Source organism: Oxyura jamaicensis, chromosome 2 (assembly GCF_011077185.1).
Source record: "Oxyura jamaicensis isolate SHBP4307 breed ruddy duck chromosome 2, BPBGC_Ojam_1.0, whole genome shotgun sequence".
NCBI classification, from domain to species: Eukaryota; Metazoa; Chordata; class Aves; order Anseriformes; family Anatidae; genus Oxyura; species Oxyura jamaicensis.
The window spans coordinates 5,143,842-5,152,965 of NC_048894.1; the positions used below are offsets into that span (position 1 = coordinate 5,143,842).

Below are 9,124 nucleotides of genomic sequence, written 5' to 3' on the forward strand. Positions count from 1 at the left end.
AGAAAGCAACTGAAGAGGTGACAAATAATGAAGGAAATATTTTAAAAATAAAATTAAAATCAGGTTAACCAAACACTTCTGGCTAATGCTCTAACCTTCTGCATCACTACAGAATTCTCTGTACTCCTGTATCTGAGCAATTATGGCTAATCAATGCAATTATGGCTTTGTTTGCCTAAATTTCTCTGCACCTCCTTCTTCTTTCCCCAAAGGATTTACTTTAGGAGAAAAATGCCACCCCATTGTGTTTACTGGAGAGGAAAAATACAGTGTGCAGCTCTCATGTTATTAGCACCTTTCCCCTTTGTAAGGCAAAACAAGTCATGCCACGAAAACTAAACAGATGTGGAAGTTACAGGCCTTTTTTTTTCCTCCCCTTTTCAAATGAATTATTTTATTAGGCGAGCTCAAAAACCCAGATCACACATACAAAGAAACAAGTTTGGAAATCCCCCTCCCTCCACCCCCACTGCTATTTGCTAAGGAAACCAGATGCTTGGCCCCGGCCAAAAAAATGATCTCAGCCATTCTTAAGAGAGCCTACAGTGCATTTTCATGAGTCATGGAAAGCAACAACTCGTTGCTTTGGTAATGCTAGGTAAGCAACTGGTAATCCATCCACAGCCACACTTCCAGCAGTAAGTCAAAGAGCAGACCGTTTCTTGACAGATTACATCAGAAGCAGCCCCAAAATAGAGCTTTGCGGCACGACTACCTCGCAGGAGGCTTTGCAGGACATGCCACAAGCAGGAGTTAGCAGCCAGGATCTTCTGAGGTCCTCATCCTGAACCTCAAATGGAGGGGAGAGAGAGATAGATGCAGGCAAGGAGCAGCAAGAAGAAGGCGAGTGCCTTCTCCACGATCTTCTCACAAGCCATGGCAGATGGCAAACCTGCAGCCCACCAGCCCAAAAGCCAACAGCAGGGCAAGCTTGTGAGAATTGCAGGATGGTTCATCCACAGACCCCTTCCAACCAGGGGAGTGTACACCACAGCTACACCTACATGACTCGATGAACATCTGCCCAAAGACACACATAAGACATGCCTTCACCACCCCCTAACCAAGTTGTTTGCTCTTCTCATTTCTCAAGGACTGCAAGCCAAAAGGATGCCCACATGCAGTTAAGCAGAACGTGATTGTGTCTACTGACACCTCAAAACTCGAGCAACAGACGTACAGGTAATGTATCCAAGCACCACAACGGGAAAAGCAATCTTTTCAAGTATTTATTAAGAATAGAATTTCCTCACCATCCTCTCTGGTTCAGTGAGGCTGCTGAAGAGCACCACCCAAAGCCCTTGGTGATGTGACACCCCTGAACACTGCCACAAAGGCAGCAGAGTTTGGTGATGCACCCTTGGGCCCTGGAAGCATCCTTCCCCAGCCACCTCACACCTCCACCACCTTGTGGCAGCTCCTGCAGCCAACGCACTGCCAGCACTGCTCAAGAACCTCCTGTGTCAATGCGATGCTGAAGGGCATCTCCCTGGCTATGAACACCATGAGAGGAAGATCAGCTTCCTCCGTAACGATGACCTGGGCCTTGATCCATCTTCTCCAAGTCCCCTTGGCGCTTGGGGACAAAAGCGCAGCATGTCACCATCTCCCTGGGACAGCCCAGCTGGCTTTCCAAAACAGAACTTCTCCTGGATTTACTGGACACAGACCAAGGATGAAACGAGCTTGTCCCCAGCTCTCCCTCAAGCGATGGTTGTGATCTTCAGCACCATCCATAATGGGGCCAAAAGGCAATTGTTTGGCCTCATCTCCTGCGACGCAGCTCGTGAGCAAAAACCACACGTCCTCACCCCAGCCTGAAGCCGAGCAGGTATGCAGCAGGTATTAGTCACACCGGTAGTGCTGTACGTGAAGCTGCTGAAATATTGTGCTGATTAAGTGTTTTCTCTTTTTCTTGAGTCATCAGCCAGGTAACACAGGGAATGACACATGCATCATCCATGGCTTCAACAGGTCAACGCTTTAGGGAGAGCCCCAGCAAGCAAAGTGTTTTGTCACCAAACAAAAATAGGCAAGAGTGGGCACAGTTCCTCAAACCCCTCACACTCAAGAGCTAATTTCAGCCAAGCAAGGTGAAGCCAAGCCAGTCTGCAGAGACCATCATTAGGGTACGCAGAGAACACCACAGCTGCCCTCCCATCAGGGCCACCCATGACTCAAGCCAGCATCCGGGAGCGCTTTGAGAGAGGGAACATGGGGACAGCAGCCCAGGCCCACTGGAGAACCAGATCCTCCCGGCCAACAAAGCCCAAGTGAGCTGTCCTAGCAGAAAACCGTGTGGTCCTACATCCAGGCAGTCCCAAGGGTCCTCCCCAGCCTCAACCCCCATCAGGTGCCCCAGGAGACACGAGCAGGGCTTCCCTGGGTTGCCACCACCTGAGGAGAAGCTGCTGGGGGTCGGCAGGAGCCACGTGCAGAGTTTTCCAGGGAAAAGCCAGAAAAGCACACCAAGTCCTGTGAGGAGCAGCTGAGGGAACTGGGGGTGTTTAGTATGGGGAAGAGGAGGCTCAGGGGAGACCTCATTGCTCCCTACAGCTACCTGAAAGGAAGGGGTGGGGAGCTGGGGGTCGGCCTCTTCATAGAGGTAACCAGTGATAGGACCAGAGGGAATGGCCTCAAGTTGCACCAGGGGAGGTTCAGGTTGGAAATGAGGAGACATTTCTTCTCAGAAAGAGCAGTCAGGCATTGGGACGGGTTGCCCAGGGAGGTGGTAGCGTCACCGTCCCTGGGGGTGTTCAAGGAAAGGTTGGACATGGTGCTTAGGGACAGGGTTTAGTGGTGACATTGGTGGTAGGGGGATGGTTGGACCAGATGAGCTTGGAGGTCTCCAGCCTTAATGACTCTGTGATTCTATACCCAGTAAGAGCACCAAAGCGGCTGCTTTCCCTGCCCTCACTGCTCCGTCAACGCACAACACGGCTCGAAGGCACCCTGCTGCTGGGTTTAACCCAAGCAGCAGCAATTCAGAGCTGGACCTTGAACCTTCCAATGAAACCAATGATGCAATAAGTTAAGCACAGCTCACTACAGTCTCTGTCTATTTCTTATTTGCTACCAGCTCCCTCCAAATCGAAATAACTGACATATTTTGCATATTTCTCTAATGACTGTTACACCAGCACTGAAGGATTAAGACCAAGGAGCAGCAAACACATTCCACTGGTTTATTAACCGGGTGCTCAGGTTTCCCAAAAGCCACTTTTCAAGCTGGAAGCCAGCGAAAGGGCTGCAATAGAGGGATCAGCACCGCTCTTCTGTGCTGAAAGGTGAACAAAAGGCATCAAGGCTGCAGTGAGAGCACCCTGCATTAGGAAGGGAAAGGCAGGCTTTCCAGGGTTTTCACCTAGTCTGGTGTTTTTACTGAAGGATGTTCCATCAGTTCAGCAAGACAAGCCCTGTGCATTCAGACCCCACCTGGAGCCCTGTATTCAGCTCTAGGCCCCCAGCACCAGAAGGACAGGGACCTGTTGGGGTGAGTCCAGAGGAGGCCACAAGGATGCTCAGAGGCTGGAGCACCTCTGCTGTGGAGCCAGGCTGAGGGATTTGGGGTTGTTCAGCCTGGAGAGGAGAAGGCTCCGGGGAGACCTCACAGCGGCCTGCCAGGGCCTAAAGGGGGCTGCAGGAGAGCTGGGGTGGGACTCTTGGCCAGGGGGTGCAGTCATAGGATGCAGGGAAACAGCTTTAAACTAAAAGAGGGTAGGTTTAGATTAGTTAAAAGGATGAAATTCTTCACTCAGAGGGTGTGAGGCCCTGTCCCAGGCTGCCCAGAGGAGCTGTGGCTGCCCCATCCCCAGCAGTGCCCAAGGCCAGGCTGGATGGGGCTGGGGGCAGCCTGGGCTGGTGGGAGGGGTCCCTGCCCATGGCAGGGGGTGGCACTGGGTGGGCTTTGAGGTCCCTGCCAACCAAAGCATTCTGTGACTGATCGACCTCAGCAAAAGCAAACCAAAATCTCTCATCTCTCATTTCCAAGCACAGCTTACCACTGCTTGCAGCCTCCTGGACTGGAGTCACTCCCCTGTCCCAACCCGCACACCTCCTATCAGCTACCCCCTTCCCCGTCAACCACACTGTTTCTCCAGACAGCAAGCTGAGTACCCAACCCATCAGCATCACCCACGTACAGATAACATCATCAGCCAGCCTTCACGATGGCACTGCGCTGACCCAGCATGCAGAACAGGGACAGTCCCCCCGCAGGGCACTCCCTGGGTAGTGGCAGAGAGGAAGAGGCACGATGCCAACAGGAACAGAATATCTAGGACAGGATTTCTGTGCATGCACACAGCGACAAGACCTCACCCTACACCTTCTCCCCGAGCCATTTTCCCCAGCCAAGCCTTCCTTATCACAGCCCCACGTGGTGGCTGCCCCAGCCCTTCAACCTGGGTCGGAGGTGACATCCACCTGTCGGTGAGAGCTTGTGCATGGGCATCGCTGCTGCAGCCTTGTGGAGCAGCAGGTGCAAAGAGCCTGCTGCAAACAGAGTAAATATCTGCCTTTTTTTTTTTTTTTTTTTAGGCTCTTACCACAGAAGGCGCCGCGCTATTTCCAGTTTACAACTGGTCTGGGATGGCCTGACTTCAGCTCAGTTGAAAAAACAACCAACCAAACATCATGAAGGCCGTAGTGTAAAAGGTGTAAAAGCAAGAAGTAACTAACCATTGTCATCACGACAGGCTTCCACATCCAAGGAGCGTGCCAGACCTCAACAGATGCCCCCCAAAAGCCTCCAAACCTCCGCACCCAGTCTGGCAGTGGCAGAACTCACAGCACAACACAGGGCCCGTCTCTACACAGCACCTGATGCCTGGCAAATGATTATCATGTGCAAAACTTCCAGCAGTTCTCCAGGAATCTGCAGGCACTTGGAAGGCTCTAGAAGCTAGAAATACCTTCACGTGGACCAGACAAACACCACTGCTCCAGGACAGTCCTGGTAGTTCAGGAGCACTCCAAGCACTGCAGACCCCACAAGCTCCTCAGCAGCACTTCCAGCCTTCCAACCTCCTTCACGAGGGCTTTTAATCCCACCAATTATTCCCTAAAGCAACTGGACAGAGCCTTTCCCCCCTGAATCACCGAGTTATCCATCAGATGACTAGCTGCTATTTAGCTCGCAAGCTCCAGGCCATAGCAAGCTCCTACAGCACCCACACTTTCCCCCAGCCAAGGCTATTTTTTTCCAAGTTTTTTGGCATTAAATCACTACCTGAATGCTCAATCCATCCGCCCCCTTTCTGCGAGCACACAGGCTGTTTACACAGCATCCCACGCAGCAAACTGGCCGGCTCCTTCCAGGATCTGGCCCGAGCTGCCAGGCACGGCCCCAGGCCACCCGGACTTTGTCCCGTGCCATTTCTTCGGCACCCAGCCAAATTCCACCCTGGGTTTCGGTTTGGCGGCGGCTCGTCCTCCCCGATCATCTTGCAGAGTGGGAAGGGTGAAAGGAGGGGAGCTTTGGTTGAAATGGTAATTATTTTGGGGTAAAAAGGTAGCCAACGGGAGTTTTATCACAGCAGAGGGCAGGCCCTACTAGGGATTCTCATTAAATCCTGAGTCACTTGGTCTCCCCTGACATTTATACTAGGATTTTCCAGGGAAAGGAAAAGTGTCTGAAGAATGCGTTTTGGAGCCAGCACCCTATCTTCTGGGGCCACAGGTACCTGTCACCCTGAAAGCCTCAGGGCATCCAGGTCCACCTCTGAGGGTTGCCTTCTGAGGCACCCCTGATGCTCTGGGGACACCTGAGACTGGCGCACGATGACACCCAGCACCACGTCCCTGTCCCCAGAAGAAGGGAGTACAAGCAGACACAGGGCTTGAGTGTGCACCTCCTATACCCCACCTCACCAAATGCTTCTCCCGGGTGAGCCGGCTTTGGGCCAAATTCCTCCCCAGGTCCCCGCCACGGGTCACCCTGATGCTGCAGCCAGCCTGCTTGCACCATGAGAGCATCTCAGTGCTCTTGCTCTGCCTTCCTGTGCAACCCATCTTCTGCAGGGAACAGCTTCCCAGCGGCTTTGAAGTGCGAGGCATCTGTTTTTTGTTCTCATGTTACTGACGGGACAGGGATTTGGTTGGACCCCAGTGGCGTTTCAGCGATTTTAGTGACAAAGAGGAAGATGACTTGGCCAGACTGGATCAGAACCGCAGGGGCAGGCGGAAAACAACCCGAAACGCCAGCACATCCACACGCACACGTGCTCACACATCCCTTCCCAGACGGAAAAGCGCTCGGCTCGGCTCTCTTGGGAAAAAGCAGCACACATCAGAGGCTAGCCGCAGCGCTCATCACCAATGCACTCGGCATCTCCGCGCCTCGCATCCCGCTTGGCAGAGGTGGAAAAGGCAGCTGGAAGAAACGCGGTCCCGGCTGGCATGCGGAGATCCACGAGAACAGCAAAGGGGAAAAAAAAAAAAATCGAGCAGCCAAAGCAGCCAGCTGGTCGGGAGAGACACGCTGCTCCCTGGATGCTTTCCTGGAAGGATTCCCAGAAAACACCCGATCGCCCACTTCACCTTGTTGGAGCTTAAATGGGAAAATAAGTAAAGTCTGGGGATTCGGGTTCAGCATCAGAGGACCATTTATAGCTCTTCTGAAAAGACTGAAAAGCGCCTGAGGACTCCAAAAAAAAACAAAAAAGCTGAATTCCATATTCCCCTTCTTATGGCTCTATAATGCATTTTCCATCTCCCTGGTGCACAGCTGACATTCTGCACATTTCTGTGCACATTACACTTGGCCGCAGCTCTGTGCGGAGAGGGGAGTGGAAAGGACAGAGTCCAACTAAGTTCCTGCCGCCGTCGGGCACTGGCGGCCCCAGCCCCGGCCGGCCTCGGCTCCCGCTGCAGGAGCTGGGCTGCACAGGGCTCTGCCACCTCCAGGGACAGCTCTCCTGTGTTGGACCTCAGGAAATGTAAAAATCCAGAGGTTTGTAGAGAGAGAGTAAACATATTTCCTTAGTCCAGATGAGCTGGCTGAACTGTATGTGAATTATTATTTTTTTTCTTTCCCACTGGAACTAATGAATCTCTCACCTCCCAGAGCAGCCTGTTCTCTTTTGCAGAGATCCCCTCTTCTTTCAGATCCCCTCAATTAGAAGAACCAAGCTCAGAGCAATCGCTCCCTCCTCGTCTCCAGCTCTGAGGCTTGCTGCTTCTGCATCAGGCGTGTGGACAGACTCATACGCTCCAAAGCTGCTCTGTGCTGGCCAAGCGGTCTAATAAAAGATATCCCTTCTAACAGCAAACCCTGACTCACTTCCCTCCAGCCTCCATCAGCAGCCCTGCAATGGGATCCATGAGAACCCCGATGCCACCCGTACCGGTCCCTGTGCCCCATGCCACAACCGGGCTCTCCCTGCCATCCCTACTGGGATCTTCCCAACAGGAAAACTCAGAAAATAGCTGACACCCAAGCTGCACACCAACACCACGGAGCATCACCAAGCGATGGCAGTGTTTTGGGAGGGATGGGGAGAGGACTGCACCTCTCAGGTTCTCCATCTCTTCGTGACACAGGCTCTCATTAGGAAATCCAGACTACCTCTCTTTGCATGAGCTGTAAGGGCCTCCGAAACAGAAATGCTTTGCCCCTGGGCACACGTTGACACAGCAGAGTTTCTGATGGAGATTTAAGACCCATGGAAAAACTCGTGGTACCAAACCCCGTTTAGAGAAGGAACGTATAAAAGAGCCTTTAAACCCGCGTCCCACCAGGCTGGCAGCCCATCCAGCCACGCATCCTGCCTCCAACAGAGGAGCTTTTACAAGCCGTGAAGACTTCCTAAGGCAACGACCGTGCCCAGCTGCAGGGGAAAGCCCCAAAACCTCAAACCCCTTCTATTACAACTAAGGGTCTGGAAACTGGACCCTCAGATACAGCTATCCCAAAACACATTTATTTGACCCCTGAAACTCCCAATATCACCTAAACTCCGTACAAACCCCAAATCTCCAAAAAAGACCCAGCTATGCCACATTCCCCGTCCTCAGCATCTTGAGAAAGCGTTCTGAGGGGTTTTTGTCCTTGCACTAGCAACAGGGGGCCAACCCTGCCCCGACCCAGGAGCAAGGTCTACTTGCAAAAAAAATAAATAAAAAATAAAAATACCACCGGGATACGAGCCGGGAATTGGATCGGAGGAAGAAAAAAAAAGCAGCAGATGAGGGGGGAGACGGCTTTTTCTGCGTAGCATCGGGCCGGTGAGAGATACGCTTGGCCACGCTGGGCGAGCTGGCGAGCCTTCAGTCGCACGCCCACGGGCGCTGGCGCACGGCTCCCACCTCCGCCCGCGGCTCCGCGGGGACGACGGGGCTGGGGGCCAGAGGCTCGGGTGCTTCGAGTCCCGATGGCGCAAGGGTCTCACCGCCGGGGTGGTAGGTGGAAGTGTTTGTGCTGAGCCTTGCTTTGCAGCCCGGGTTCTGGGAGAAGCGTGTTTTACCCCGAGATGAAACCCATCCTGCCTTTTTGCCCTCTCTAGGGCTGCTGTAGGACAACCGCGGCGGGCACCGGGTGTCGGGCAACAGCTTGGGGAAAGGGTTTCGTGGACCCAAATCCGACCAGGCTGGAGCAAGGGGACACCAGGACTGCGTTGGGAACCCAGTCTGGTGGCTGCGAGGGGAAATCCCGGGGGGGATTGCCATGGGGAGCCCAGCACCCACGGCCCCCCGATGTCCCAGAAGTGCAGCGGAGAAGGGACACTTCTCCCTTGCACGGCTGGAGGATGGGGCAGGGAAAAACTCGAAATAAAGCGACCCCAGAGCCAGACCCCGACACAAAACCCCAACGCTGAGACCCCCGGAGGCGGCCCCCGCTGCAAAACCCCGCGGCACCAGCGGGGGAAAAAGCCGAAAACAAACCGAAAGGCAACGAGAAGAAGCCCGGCTGCAGCCTCCCCCGGGTCCCCCGCGGAGAGCCTTACCCGTCCGGACAGCGGCTACCCGCGGGGGGCCATGCGCTGCGCCTGGGAGCGCTGCTTTGGCACGGCTCGGCTCGGCACGGCTGGGTTGGGTAAGGCTCGGCTCGCTTGGGTTGGGTACGGGAAGGCACGGCACGGCTCGGCTCGGCTCGGCTCGGCTCGGCTCGGCTCGGCTCGGCTCG

At 54.0% G+C, this 9,124-nt stretch overlaps 1 protein-coding gene across 2 annotated transcripts in view; it reads right to left on the reverse strand.

The window, feature by feature from the left end:
• Nucleotides 1-9,088, reverse strand: part of LOC118161773 (mitogen-activated protein kinase kinase kinase 3-like) — a 72,457-nt gene extending 63,369 nt beyond the window's left edge. For both annotated transcript variants that reach the window (XM_035317410.1, XM_035317408.1), the window contains exon 1: nt 8,946-9,088. The gene's annotated coding sequence lies outside the window, so the exon portion shown is untranslated. The remainder of the gene's footprint in view (nt 1-8,945) is intronic.
• Nucleotides 9,089-9,124: the final 36 nt, after the last annotated feature.